At 32.0% G+C, this 13,994-nt stretch overlaps 1 long non-coding RNA gene across 1 annotated transcript; it reads right to left on the bottom strand.

Annotated features, from left to right (window-relative positions):
- Positions 1–876: 876 nt before the first annotated feature.
- On the bottom strand, positions 877–3,339 carry LOC140867670 (uncharacterized). Its single transcript, XR_012145229.1, has 2 exons — positions 3,201–3,339; positions 877–1,107 (listed from the first exon to the last, which is right to left on the bottom strand). It is a non-coding gene; the product is annotated as an uncharacterized lncRNA (long non-coding RNA).
- Positions 3,340–13,994: the final 10,655 nt, after the last annotated feature.

Raw genomic sequence — 13,994 nt, 5'->3', positions numbered from 1 at the left:
TTGGAATAATAGTTCACAAAATTGAAAGGTAGTAACCGACTTACCACTTCCCAAAAATCATATTTGCCCAAATAAACAAGGAAAATTCAACTATCCATAATAATATAAAACCAAGTTCGTATCTCAAGTCTTCACATGAGTTCTATTCATAAACTTAACTGACTAAACACATGTCTAGAAATTCCTAAATAGCCTATTCACTTAGTTGTACCCGATTAAAATCCAGTTATAAGAAAACAACTTACAATAATGACACACAATTAATATCTCCAAATACGTAAGTTTATTGTTTCCCAACAAACTCCTACAATCTCATCAAAATTGCTAACACTACCTAATAACTCAAACAACAACCACGTACTGTCTAAATTTGGAAGGAATATTGGTACACCAACTCCGTTTAACTTGGAACCGCATGCTATAAAAATAAACAGTCAAATGGTGCACTTTAAACTACTAGAACAAATTTTTTAAACGAAAATAAACACTGAGCTACACATTTAAATAAATTAAACATCTAGTTTTGAAAATATTTATTTTATTTTTTTAAATAAAAAAAGACATCAAATATTTAAAGTATCAATTCAAGTATGACTAACACATAAAATTCATTAAACTTACAGACTTTGAGGTGAGATTTCTCGAGTTTCTTGCAACCGGCAGTAGGCACAACCCAAATCAGAACCATGCTTTGATACCAACTGAAACGACCCTAACTTTAATTTAAATTAAACTAAATAAAATACGGATTTTTCAAAAAAATTTGGCATGACCTATCATTTATAGTCAAACCCGCCTGTCACAGACAGCAACTAGAAAAAAAATTACGACCAACAATACTAAATAAACTAAACCGAGAAAAGAACGGGAATCAGAGAAAAAAAGATTCGACCTTCCAAACGTCCATAAGTCATATAATTTGATATTTACATGCCCAAAGACGATCAATAAATCTTTACGTTTACATTAATCCAAGTAACAAAATAAAAGACTATAAAATGTTAAAATGAACTTTTGCGGAAGACTAGCATAGGTCGGAGGGATGTGTCGTGCCCGCATTGCAGTTCACCTGATAATCTTGCACTCGATCTCAATAATAACTTATACCTGCACCAAGTAGATGTAGTGAGCCTAGGGGCCCAGCAAGAATATGGGGGAATAACGAATAATAAATATACATGCACACGCCATTAAAAATAGCTTATAATGAAAATACATTTTCTTTTCTTAACTGAACCTCTAGCAAAGAGAGTAACTTGAAATCATCGCATGCAAGACTGAATCTAACAGATTGAAATTGAACATAAACTGCAAATGCATAACAAGACTGAATAGGAGACATAAAGGACTGAACTGAGAACAGATAAACTGAAATGTAATCTGATAATATAAGATGTAAACTGATAAACTGAACTGTGAACATATAAACTGTAACTGTAACTGTAGCTATAAACTTAGATCCTTGATTGTGACTCTGTACTTTCGATCATGATCATGGCTGTAGTGCACTATGCCGCAAGGAAGTCAGGATGTCTCCCAACTTGTCTTGCCCTGTGAGTGGTAAGGGAAGCCAAGATTTCTCTCGACTCGTCCAAACCCATAAATTTGGTAAGGGAAGCAAAAACGTCTCCTAACTCGTCCAAACACATGATTATTTTGGTAAGAAAAGCAAAGACGTCTCTTAACTCGTCCAAACACGTGATAAATGTAGTCAGACTCATCTTACTTCGTTCATAAAATATTTTCTTTCAATTCTTTCTTGACTTGATTCACAGATTCAACATGAAAATTATGAAAATGACTTTCTTTGAAAATATTTACTCGATTACTCGATTCACAAATAAATGATAAAAAATGGTTGACAAGGATGGTGATTTATGTGCCAAACCATAGCTAAGAATCTAAACTTTACTTTTTACACTCAGGATATATTTCGAATAATCCATTTGCAATGCTTATAACATGCTTGTTTCTTAATCAAAACGACTTTTGCTTGAAAACACAGTTCTCATGCACTCTATACTCACCTAGGAATTCATCCTCGAGATACAAATCTTATCCAATAGTTTCTAACAATAAAGTTTCCAGGCAGCAACACTTAACATAAAAAAAAAAATCAGCACCTTAACAATCAATAGCCTAGAACTCAACCAAAACTTAACCGAATTGGTTCCCACTTGAAACGACGTCTCCCTAGAATCCTAGGCTATTCACAAACCCGTGCCCTTAGCCAAAAACATGGGTATAACACTGTTTTACATGACCCTAACCGGACAGCCCCCAACACTTAGTCAAAAATCTGCTCGAAAACTCCTCTTCCTTCCAAACACTTAGACCTTGACTTCCCATGTTAACGACCTTTAAACAGTGACCTAGACCACTCCTTAGACTTGCACAACCCTTAAGACCGAGCAACAGTCCCCTGACCCCGAGCCATTCCCCCGCTCACGTAAGCCCCTGTTCTTGAGCAGATTCCCAGCCCGAGAAAGACTCTGCCCAATCCCAGAAAACCCGTTTCCTTTAGCATTCAATCATCAGCCCTTCGCCTCAACATTTTCTAGCCAACTCTCACACCATAGGTGCTACCATGTGAGCTACATCTCAACCATGGCAGCCTCTAAATCACCAATCCAAGACCACAAAAAATTTGAATCACATCAGCACAACACAGTGAAGAATTTTAAAGTTGATGTAAAAGGAAAAAATAACCAAGACTCACAAATAAACACTAACTCAACACAAGAAATATTATAAATATTAATCATAAGAATGAACGACACGCCAAAGGATCCTGAACAATGGCTAGTCACAACGTAGAATAGAGATCAAAACAGGGGGCAAAAGATCAAAATTCGAGACTCACAATACAACCCCATCCAACACCATAAGACATTATATATATATATATATATATATATCGATTGTAAGCAAGAAACAACGCAACAAATGAAACTTGGACTCTTCGGACGTCCAATTACAATCGAGGCGGAAACTCGTTCAACCCAAAAATGGCTAGAAAATCGAGCAAGCATGGATAAACACAAAAATTTCGAAATGAAAACAAGAAAAGCAAGCACACACGTAATAATCTACTTGGTGGCCAAAAATCCCATAACTCTTGCCTTAAACCGTGAAAGACCGGAAATGGGGCTCGGTGGAAGCTCGGCCGCTGTAATCGAGCTGAGGAAGGGAGGAAAGACCTGGTGCAGCTCGCCTGGAGGGGTACTTCGCCGGGAAGGAGGGTTGATAGCGGCGGTCGAAAGCTGAAATGGAAGGGGCTGATCGCGATTGAAGTGAGGATGGAGAGAAAATGATAAGATCTCATCGGCTAAGGCTTGGAGAAGATGAAAGCAACTGGGTCGATTAAATGAGCCTGAGTAAATCACTTTAATTGGGCCAGTGATTTGAGTTGGGTCAGGTCTTGGGATGGGCTCTAAATTGGGTTGTGTGTAAGAGAAGGTAGATTAATGTATAACATGAAAAAGTTTAGTTCCAAATTTCCCGCAAACATTCAAAGTTTGAAAATTCAAGAATTAAATATTTAAATTCTATTTACCGGGTTTGAAAGATGCTAATTTTTAATACTTAAATATTTTGATGTCACAGCGATAAATAAAATATTTAAATAATAAACAGAGGGATTAAAATAATTTAAACAAACTCAACGAATGATTAAAAAGTCATTCAAATAAATACACAAGCGGAAATTAAAACCTTTAAAATGATTTGGATAATTAAAAAGAATTTAAATAAATAAGATAGACATTTAAAAATAATTTAAAACGACTAACCGCTAAACTTAATTTATTTAAAATAAATAAATTGGACAATCACAATATTTAAATAATTAAGTTTAATTGTTAAAATCATTTAAATAATCATCCAATAAGCTCAAGTAACTTTTAAATAAGTAACAAAGTAGTTAATATCATTTAAACAAGCAAAACCTTCAACCTTTTAAAATATTAAAACAATTAAGTTGTAAATTAAAAAATCATTTTGACAAATAAACTTAAACAATTAAAAAAATTAATTAAATAGTTAGTACAATAAAAATTATTTGAATAAATAATAAAATATTTTATTAACACGTAATTCACATAAAGAATTTAAATCAATTAAACCTAAAAATAATAATCCTAATATTTATTTGATTTAATGCATGCGAATTAGTAGAATGGATTTTAGGCGCCACAGAAACACTCGGATGAATATATCCCTTATCAAGCAGATCTTGCAACTGTTATTTCAATTCTCTCATCTCTGACGGTACAAGACGATAAGGTGCTCGGGATATAGGCGTTGTTCCTGGTACTAGATCAATACCAAATTCAACCTCTCGAACCGGAGAAAAACCAGGAATCTCATCAGGGAATACATCATGAAACTCGCTGACAACCGGTAAATGATCAATACCCATACTACTCATGGACATATCAACTGCATAGATGAAGTAGCCCTCCCCACCTGACTCTAAGACATGACATGCCTTCAGAGCCGAAACAAGTGGCATCGGAGGTCGCGCACCCTCACCATAAAAGTACCAGTAGCCTTCCGACACAAAGCTGCAGGATGCTTCCCACCACAGTGACTGCAAAACTCCTCCTTCTTCTTCTTCTTCCCAAAACGGAACGTACCTCGTAAGCCACGAGAACCAGACGAAGTAATAATAGAAGAAGACATAGGTCCAGAGTGCACAACAGATTGAGCCCTAGGCCCAAGAGATCCACTAGGTTGTCTTGGCATCATCAACAGCGCTCGCCTGTTGCTGTTCTCCACTTGACGGCAACGGTTCACCAAAGTCTCATAAGATGTCGGATCATCACAGACGACAACTTGTGAATAGATATCTTGATTCAAGCCTTGCAGAAAGATATCATACTTGGACGCATCACTGTCATTGATATGAGGACTGAAAGGTAGCAGATTAAGAAATCGTTGCTGATATTGATCAATAGTCATTGATCCTTGCCTCAGAGTCAGCAACTCCATAGATCGTGCCTGATGAGCTGCTGGAGGAAAATACAATTTTTGAAACTGCTGACACAAATCCCACCAAGTCACCCGTCCTCTCTCCATACGTGCCTGAGTATCCTTAGCATCCCACCATAAGCGTGCTCGATCCTCTAGAACAAATTCTAGAACTTTCAATTTATGCTCTACAGTGCAATCGAAATCTCGAAAAGCACTCTCGAGTTTGGACATCCAACCTCTTGCTTGTTCAGGATTTTTGCCACCCAATAAAGGCTTCGGTCCTACTTGCATAAACTTATTGATAGTATAGCGACATCTACCTTTATGAAGACGATGTCGATCCTCATGATGATGGCGATGGTGATGATGCTAATGACCACCTTCCTAACCAACACTACCATGGCTCTCATCACCTCTCCCAGCCATATCTTGAAAATATTTTCACATTTAAAATCCCAAATGCGCAAAATTCAAGACTAGACTAAATCCCAAGTTTTAATCCCAAAATCTATGCATGCTCTGATACCAAAAATGTAGTGACCCTGCAATGAATCACCTACTAACTGGCAACTAATAGCATGCATTAAACTTATTAAAGCAAAAAATGCTTAACAGAGTAAAACGTGCGGAAACATAATTCATAATTTGCATATCAGTTTAGTAAAACATATCCATGCTTAATACTGTAGTGATACAACCATATCGAAAAACTTAAAAGTAAACATTATATAGTTATATCGAATCCTGTTGTAAAAATAACTTCTCAAGGCTCTTGCTCCCTAGTCTTGCCTTGAACTACCAGCTCCGTCCATCTTGTTACCTACCCCGTGGAATAGGGTGTTCAAGATAAAAACTAAGATGTGAGCGCCAACGCCCAGTACATAAATATGAGTAAACGTATATATATGATGCATGCAACATGATGACTGGTAAAGGGTCATCTGAAAAGTCATGCTCAGTACCGGCGCCACATTAGTGCTTCCACCACACGGATCAACCTCTGGGTGCAACCACACTCGTCTAGTATACCAGAGTAGTCAGACATACATGTTCCCGCCGTCACGGTACTCTCAGTGACAGACTATCGAGTATAGAGCTGAGCGACTCTATAATCAGGTATAACAAGGTATAGGCTCAACGTGTATGTGCACATGATATATGAATATAGAAAGCGATAAAACATACATCATGTCACATAATAATGCCAAATAAATGCAACATATAAACATGTATACTCGCTGGCAATCTCAGTCAATGTGTACGTACCTCTAGGCTAGTTCAAGTATAGTAGGATCCTAGGTTCCAAGCCTATATTCAAAAGTTTACCGTATCACTACACAAGTTCTATAAGCCTTAACTAAGCTACTAAATACTCCCAAAACTTAAATAGATTCCCGGATCATACCTTCGTCCGTAGTGAGCGCTTTGGAGTTGCTAGTCTCGGATGATTATAACCACACCTTGGTTATTCCAGAACTTCTATAATAACCGATAAGGCTCTTAAGTATATATCTCACACTATATATAACTGAAGAAGAAAACTCGGAAATCGATATGAAAATCTGAATCAAAAATCCTCTATTTATAGACAAATTCTCGGAACCGAACGTTGCGTCTGTTCCAGGTTCATTGCTTCCGTTCCGTGCATGTTTGACACTTGTCAAGACTCGTAGCTTAGTCAACAAGCCACCTCATATCTGGCTGTATCTAAGGGATCGTTGCGTCCGTTCTCAGAACATTGCGTCCGTTCGAGAACGTTGCGTCTGTTTCCCATCGAAAGCTCCGTTCGCTAAAACACCTTTAATTTTTTATTAATCATGTAATTACTTAAATCGAGATGCGGGTTACTATACTGTGACTGGAGATGAAGTCTCTTTTGATCGAATTTTTAAAACATTCTATACGAATTTCTGTAAAAAATAAAAATGAAAATGAACCTTTTTTTCTCAGCCTATATATAATTAATATTTGAATATTCCGTGTTGTATGATTATATATATATGTAAAGAGGGGATAAGCTAAAAGAGTCAGCAGATGCAAGTTGAGGGGGGCAACCGGGCAAGATGGGATAGGAAAAGGACCACAAAGATTTGAGTAGTGGGTTCCCTATATATTCTTCAATCTTTATTTAAGCAACAAGTGGTCTCTCCTTGCTCACACTGTACTGTGCAATTGGGAGACCCCATCATTTTTCGATCGTGTCACACTCATAAAACATCAAACTTTTTTTTGGCTTTTTTTAATCATTGAAAACAAATGGAAGAAGAAGAACTTGTTTTGACATTAATTATTTGGGACTTCTAAGAATAGTATTATCTTCTATTTCTATCATACATTTAATTTGAATGAAATTTTATGCATAAATTTCTAATGACTTGTGATGTTATATAACTCATTAGTAATTTCTATCTTGTAATTAGAATAATTCGGCGTATATAGTTTGCTAAAAAATTCTTATATTTGTTGTTATTTATTTGTTGCGATCGAAGCATAACAACTGAGTTGATATATAATTTAAAATATTGGAGTGATAATATCACTCACTATAACATTTGACAATGCGATAAACATTCAATTTTATTATACTCATCGCGGAAGATCATTTCATGAAAGTTTGATTTAACTCAATGATCTACCAACATTAATTTCATACATCTTACACAAATTATTGTAGAAACAAATGGTAAATGAGATCATATCTGTATAAAAATTGTCTCAAAAACGATCTAAAAGTAGAAATTTATCAATACACGTGAGATCCATTATTTTTTCAGTGGACTCCATATATATTAATAAATTTAAATAATTAGATGCACTATTAAAACAATGTATGTATATGTAGGATGAATTCTTATGTAATTAATTACCCATCATCTAGTTCTAGCCTAATAAGTCAATTCACTTGTAGCTGGGGTTGTTTAAAATTTGTTTAAGCGGTGCTTAATCGCGTATTAATTTAAACACGTTGGATGCTCGATTTTTCGCTTTTTAGTTTCAAAATATAGTTACTATATAAAGTTTCGTCTAGCTTTTGAATGATTTACTATTTGTAAAAATATATCAATATCGAAAAAATTGTAAACATAAAAATCTTAAAATTGCGAAAATCTATAAAATATATTAATATTGAATAAAATTCGAGTATATTTTATTTGAAAGTATAAATTGGTAGATTTGTAGGAAACTATCGATTATTGCAATTTTAAGATTTTTATGTTTTTTAAACTTGAAAATGTATCTTAAATTTAATTATAGCGTTTCTATCATTTTTTATGAATTTTTTGATTTAAAATATTTAAAATTATATTTTAAAATTAGAAGCATGTTTTTTTTTTGAAGTTAAATTATAAACATGTTTGTACGCCTAAATTCCTACTAATCACAGTTAATCTTGTAATAGGAATACTTCATGCTTGATGTCAATGACTCAATGCTTACCCCATATTTGGCGCTTTTTTATAGAGCCTTGCTCGCAAGTTTCCATTATATAAAATAGAAAAAGATTCAACCACAATTGCTTAAACGTGGGAAATTGCATTGTCGATACGTCAACTCTTTTAAATTTTTGTAGGTGTCGTATCTTATATCCATAAATAAAGCTAGATCGGATGTGACTCCAACATTTAAATAATTAATTAGGATTAATGAAATGGAGACCATTTAATTTATTCAAAAAAAAATACAAATGCAAATAATCGTCCAGTGTGTGTGGTTTTTTCATATATCATATTATTTAACATAAAAATTGCTAACAAATCGTTTGAAAAGTCAATTTTATGATACGAATTTATGACCCGACCTGACTCGTGAAAAATTATTTCTTTCTATTTCAATAGTATCAATTTCATTATAAATATAGATAGGGTCCATTAAAAAAAACATACTTATTATTCAATCAATTAAAAGAACGTTGACATAAAAATTAAGAATGAGTTTCTAATTAGATCTTTTGTTCTAAGTTCCAAGTATGATAAGTAAGGATAATTTTAAAAATATTTTTAATTTTAGTTTGAAAATTTATTTCATTTATTAAAATTTTACTTATAACTTATAAGTGGAAATCTGTATTACAAAAATATTTATATGATTTTTAATCGAAATCTTGAAATGTAAAATTAAATCAAATTTAATAGACACAATTTATAAATATATCATTGTTCTTCCTAATTTTTTAGCACCACAAAATTTCAATTGTTTGATCCCTTAGTAATAATAAATAATGACTCGGTATACTAACAAGTTATCGTTGCATATATTACAAGTATAAAACCGCTCAAATTGAAGATTACAAGAAGTCATTCAACCAATCTCAGATTGCTGAGTATTTGTAGTCATTTTGATCGCTCATGCTTAAGCTTAATTGCAAGACCGCCACATGGTTCAGTTTACTCAACCGTTCACTCTATCACATTATATATTTGGAAAAAGGTTGAGTGAGAGATCTTTATGTAGAAGCCACACTAGAGTGTCACACACTAATTTACAAAAATTCTACTTATTTTATCAAAAGATCTCATTGACCGATCATGCACAAAAAACTATATATAATTTAGAAAATCATAATGTTAATTGGCCCTAAAAGACAAAGTTGAGCGCTACTCACTTTTACTATCAGTGATCGTTTCTTTTTGTATTTGAAAAATGACAAGCTGCTCATTTATTGAAGTGTACTATGAATCAATAAAGAATGATGGCAACATAGCTTTTGCATTTGTGAGCAACAATAGAATGCTAAACAGATAAATGCAAATAACACCAAAATATATCAAATTATTACATGCATACGAAGATTGCATTCTCTAAGGTACCGTTTGGTTTGAGTGATAGGATAAGTAATCCATAGATAAGTAATATAATGTAAATTAAAAATAAATAAATAAGAAAAAATAGTTAATACATTATTTGATTTGATGGATAGATTATAATTTATTTGATTTAATTGATGTAAAATTATTAATTAATAAATAGATAAATAATATGACGAAAATAAGGCGAAATTGATTGGAATAAGTTATATATAGATTAATAATACATCAAACCAAACAATGCCTAAGAGTTTTCTGAGCACTAAAAAATATTTTTATCTATAACTGCTCAACTGCCCACTTCAAAGATCATTGATCAGATCATTCAAGGATCATCCATTAATTGCTTCTGTCAAAAGTCAAAACCGTTGGAGGAATTGCTCGACCGTTTGAATCTGAAGATCCATTCCATTATCGTACTTTGTATTGTATTGGTTGCGTACGTGAGTTGCCATCACAAACGTAGTTGAGAAGCTAACTAGGAGTATTTTCTAACTAGGCATTTGATAGGTCCTAAGGTTGAAGCGAATTGCAAAATGAATTTCTTCCTAAATTAAAGAATGAGCTAGAGACGTAGAAAGAGTGTGTTTTCTAACTTTCATATCTATTGTGTTATTTGATCATTCTGTATTTATTTATCTTGTTGACCTGCATGATTTGAGCATTGTTTATCAAAAAAACCGTTGCACCGTTTTTCGCATTATTTGTGGTACAACCGTTTTTGAATGTTGAGAAAAATTTGTTCTTGTATAGTTATGACACTATCGAGACAGATTGTAATAATTTTTTAGTGTTTAGAGAAAACTTTAAATTTTATTCAACCTCCTCTAAACGCATCCCCAATCCTAAGTCCTAACACAAATTTAATTACGCATATTTTGACCCAAAAATTTGTATTAATATTGTAAAATATACAATATTTAAATTTTTTTTCTAGTAAAAGATAACAAAAGAGCAAATTAACTAATTACACTATTTTAAAATGAAAATCCGGCATTTTACCATAAGTACGTAGGAGAAAGCTTGGAATAATTAAAAATTATTATTATATCACCTCATAATTGAAAAAAAAAATTCAGACATTTTTGTTATTGAAAAAACAACAAAAAATTATCTACTATAATAACTGATGCTGCACGAAATCTTGTTACCCTGAAGAGGGTCTTTTGCGTGCTTCAGTCAGTTAGAGTATACAACAGCTTTAGGAAGCCAAGTGCTCCTTACATATCAAACCCAAAAATACTAGGATCCTCACCTGCGTCACAAGATGAGATTAGAGGCGCCGGAGGATGCCCGACGAAAGCCTATGATCCGATACTCAAGTCAATGATCTATCCAAAATATGTGCTCACAAAAATTAGAAAGATTTTAGAGCATAAATTGATTTTTTTTTTTTTAAAAAAAATGAAAGAATACCTAGAAAATGGGGAGGAGTCTTCTATTTATAAAGTTTTTTTTTGTGAATGGGCAATGAGCCCTCCAAATACATGGACTCTCTTCTTAGGTTTAAGCACATGCATGGACTTAATGAACTTGGTCTTATTTAAATACACCCAAGTTATACCTTAATTTAATTAGCCTTTATCATTATATGTCAATAACTATTTTCTTTAATTACTAAAATATGACCTTTACATTTTATTAATTTTAATATAATATATAATTTATATAAAAAATTAACTAACATAAAAAATACATATAAATTAATTTATAATCATACATTGTATTATTATTATTATTATTATTATCATCATAATTTTATTATACGGTTTGGAAAATATATAAACCAGCCAATTTTGATGTTGTATACAGTACTAGTCTACTTTCAAACTACAAACCTATCAAATAACGAAATTAATCTTTATTGTTATTTGACAAAATTTTAATGGAAATATATTTTAATACATTTATAATTTTCTTATAGCTACCATATTTCACAAAAAAAATTGAAAATTATAATACATTATTATCTAAATTTTTAAATAATTACATTAAATCATTTTATTATGCGTACGTACCTGTAAAAATAAAATTAAAAAATAATATGATTTTTATTTAACACCGAAAACTTTAATGGATTTGCGCTCCATCGCATGAGTGCATATATATATATATATAGAAATGCTCAGCTGCCCAACCATGTTTTTTCAATTGGTCAGCGACGGTTTTATTGTTTTTTTTTTTTTTTTTGCATCACTAAAACCCGCTATCGGATTTTAGTGGTCCCGGATCAAGTATAAAAACATAGTTGGGCAGCTGAAAATTCCTATATATATTGCATAGAAATATGAAATATACACAAACATACCGATCGAGACGTACCAAGAAAACCATCTCGGGGTGGCCGTGTCATGGATTGTGAAAATTGATTAACTGAATGTTTAGCTTAATTAATTCTCTTAAAATAATTCGCCATGCATGAGAGAATCCAACACGACCTTTATCATAAAACACGACCTCTCTTATGCGAGAGAATCGAATACTATACGAGAACCAAAGTTCGTTCGACTTCCCGAATGTCATGTAAAAATAAAACTTATATAATATTTGTTATCACGTAATGTATACAATTAACACTTTTTTTGATCTAATCTATCGCACAAAACTTGTCAAATACAATTTATTTGACTAACATAATTCATATATTACTAACGGGATTGACACACGTTTTGCGCGTGTAAAAATTATATGAATACACGTGTTGGTTGTTCAGTTTTTTTTTTTTAAAAAAAAGTGTTGATAATTCAGTAATTGAATTACATATCTTGAGGAATGTGGGGTGTAGAGATTGATGTATTTTTAAGAGAGATTTTTTCAAAATAAACACAAATTTTTTTCACGAAAAGAGTTAAATGAAGGGGAAAATGGAAAAAAAAAAAAAAAAAAAAACTTGATGTCTCCACATTAGATGAAAAACAATTACTATATCTATCTCAAATTTAATAAAACAGTATAGATATATATAGGGGTGTAATCGAGTCGAGCCGAACCGAGTAGCACACTACTCGAGCTCGAGCTCGACTCATATTTAACTACACGAGCTCGAGCTCGATCGAGTAATAAATTTTGTGCTCGAGCTCGTATATAATTCGAGTACTCGAGCTCGAGCTCGAAAATTATATATATGTATATATATATATATATATATGAATAAAATATATATTAATAATTAAATATAATATTATATTTATATATATTTATATTATATTATATATATTTATGTGTTATCGAGTAGCTCGCGAGCTACTCGAACACAGATATTTAAAGCTCGAGCTCGAACTCGATGGATGCTCGAGCTACTCGAGCTCGAGCTCGAGTCGAACTTTGACCTAGCTACTCGTGAGTAGCTCGGCTCGTTTGCACATATATATATATATATATAGATATAACAATTCAGCTAGCCATGTTTATGATTTCGATATACATTCCAAGTATAATGTACTAAATAATTATACTAACCTTGTAAATAATTGAAATGTATGAACTTCCAATTTATTTGCCAATGTTTTTATAATTATTAAATTTATGAAAAAGAAATAAAAAAAATTATAAGATGTCTGAAAACACTAATAAAAACTGACAACAAAAAATTGTAATATTAATATTTTATCAACATATTAAAAAAATCAAAAGAACTTCTAAAAAATTATATTATCCCTTTTAAATTAACAAATTTTTCAAAATTTGTTAAAAAATTTTTTTTAACTAGATTGAAACAAACAAAAAGTAACACGGTGCAACAAAAACTGTTCTTTATAAAATCAAAACAAAAATTATTTTTTAAAAAAATAATAGTAATACAGAATTTTTATTTATTTATTTTTTTTGAATCAAATAATAAGACAGAATTACAGATACTTCAACCAGGCAATTAAAACGAGTGCAAATTACTCAAAAATTCCTAATGCAAATATATTTTGCTCTGGACTTCCTAACCATTTTTTTGTACCACAATTTTTGTTAATTTATACCATATTATTTTATACCACATTTTATGACTAAAAACCCAAAAAAAAAATATGTTTACATTTAAAATTTTTTGAGCAAATTGACTTTAAAACGACGAGCGATAAAACAACTTGTCAAAATATCTGAAATAAAACATTAATTTAGCATCATAAATAAATCATAATCTAAAATCAGTTCTTCCATCTTCCTTCTTCTTCAAGAGGGGAGGAAAATACAAAATATACCCAACATCTCTGCCGAATCCGA

This window comes from Henckelia pumila, chromosome 4 (genome assembly GCF_033568475.1).
Source record: "Henckelia pumila isolate YLH828 chromosome 4, ASM3356847v2, whole genome shotgun sequence".
Taxonomy (NCBI): Eukaryota; Viridiplantae; Streptophyta; class Magnoliopsida; order Lamiales; family Gesneriaceae; genus Henckelia; species Henckelia pumila.
This window is presented reverse-complemented; position numbering and strand designations above follow the sequence as displayed.